This window comes from Triticum dicoccoides, unplaced genomic scaffold (assembly GCF_002162155.2).
Source record: "Triticum dicoccoides isolate Atlit2015 ecotype Zavitan unplaced genomic scaffold, WEW_v2.0 scaffold189640, whole genome shotgun sequence".
NCBI lineage: Eukaryota > Viridiplantae > Streptophyta > Magnoliopsida > Poales > Poaceae > Triticum > Triticum dicoccoides.
In genome coordinates, this window is record NW_021229690.1 from 555 (window position 1) to 2,208 (window position 1,654).

A 1,654-nucleotide genomic window follows, 5' to 3' on the forward strand; every position below is an offset into this window, starting at 1 on the left:
CACCGCAGCCATGCCGTCCTCCTCCTCCAGCACTGGCCAGGCTTCCCTTGGGCAGGTCGCAGAAAAACTCACCCGCACCAACTATGTCCTATGGCGTGCGTAGGTGACGCCGCAGCTGAGAGGAGCTGGGCTGTTCGGCTACGCCGACGGCACCATGCCAGAACCTGTCAAGATCCTCGTCACGAAGGACAAAGACGGGAAAGAAGAGCAGACGATGAACCCTCTCCATCTGATCTGGTTCAGAGAGGGGCAACAGGTACTCAGATACTTGCTCAATACTCTCACCAAGGAGGTTCTCGTGCAGGTTACCTCCATCGCCACGCCGCACGAGCTCTGGGCAGCTCTCGCCCACATGTTCTCGTCACAGTCCCGAGCCCGCGTCAACAACATCCGGGTCGCTCTCTCCACGGCGCAGAAGGGAACGCAGTCTGTCGCCGCCTACTTCGCCCAGATGAGAGCGCTAGCAGATGAGCTTGTAGCCGCCGGGAAGCCCATCGACGACAATGAGCTTGTCTCCTACATCACCGCCGGCCTCGACATGGAGTACCAACCCCTCGTCTCTGCCAACGACGAGCGCACCGACACCATCAGCATCGACGAACTCTACGCTCAGATGAGCAACTTTGATCAGCGCCTCGCCCTCTACAACAACAATTCAGGCGGGGGCTTCAAGTCATCTGCTAATGCTGTCGCTCGTGGTGGCAGCCGCGGTGGCGGCAGCTCACGCTATCGTGGACCACTGCACGGCAAAGGCAAGCCGCCATCTGGCGGAAACAGCAGCAGTGGCAACTCCTTCCATGGCGGCGGCGGCGGGCGGCCCTCCAACAACAACAACAAGGGCCGCCGTGGTGGCAGGCCTCGCACCAACCTCGATGCGCCGCGATGCCAAATCTATGGCAAGTTAGGACACACCGCTCACGACTATTGGTACCGCTACGAAGACAACAGCGAATCCTCACAAGATGAAAAAGTTGCAGGTGCTGCTGATGGCTCCTACGGCATCGACACGAACTAGTATGTGGACAGTGGCGCAACTGACCACATCACCAGCGAGCTGGAAAAAGTGACGGTTCGTGAAAAGTACCGTGGGCAAGACCAAGTTCACACCGCAAATGGAGAAGGTATGAGCATTAGTCACGTTGGTCATTCAGTGCTTAAAACTCCTCACAAAAATATTCGTCTAAGAAATTTTTTGCATGTCCCTAGTGCTTCAAAAAATCTCCTTTCAGTTCATCGCATCGCCATTGACAATCATGTATTCCTTGAGTTTCATCCGTTCTTCTTTTTGATCAAGGATCAGGTCACGAAGAAAATTCTGTATCGAGGTAGATGCGTTCGAGGGCTTTACCCGTTGATTCCGGAGCTTAGGAGATTGAATAAACAAGCCTATGGTGTCACCAAAGTCTCTTCAACACGGTGGCATGATAGATTAGGGCATGCATCTTTTTCTTTAGTCGAACATTTGCTTAAAAAAAATAAGCTCCCGTTTGTTGGTGAGCGAGATCGTGAAACAATTTGTTATTCTTGTCAGTGTGCTAAAAGTCATCAGTTACCTTTTCCTGTGTCTACAAGTATTTCCACCAAACCTCTTGAGCTCATATTTTCAGATGTTTGGGGTCCTGCTCCTACATCAGTTGGTAGACACACTTATTAC

At 52.8% G+C, this 1,654-nt stretch overlaps 1 pseudogene; it reads left to right on the plus strand.

Annotated features, from left to right (window-relative positions):
• Positions 1–490: 490 nt before the first annotated feature.
• On the plus strand, positions 491–629 carry LOC119344869 (annotated as a pseudogene).
• The last annotated feature ends 1,025 nt before the right edge of the window (positions 630–1,654 follow it).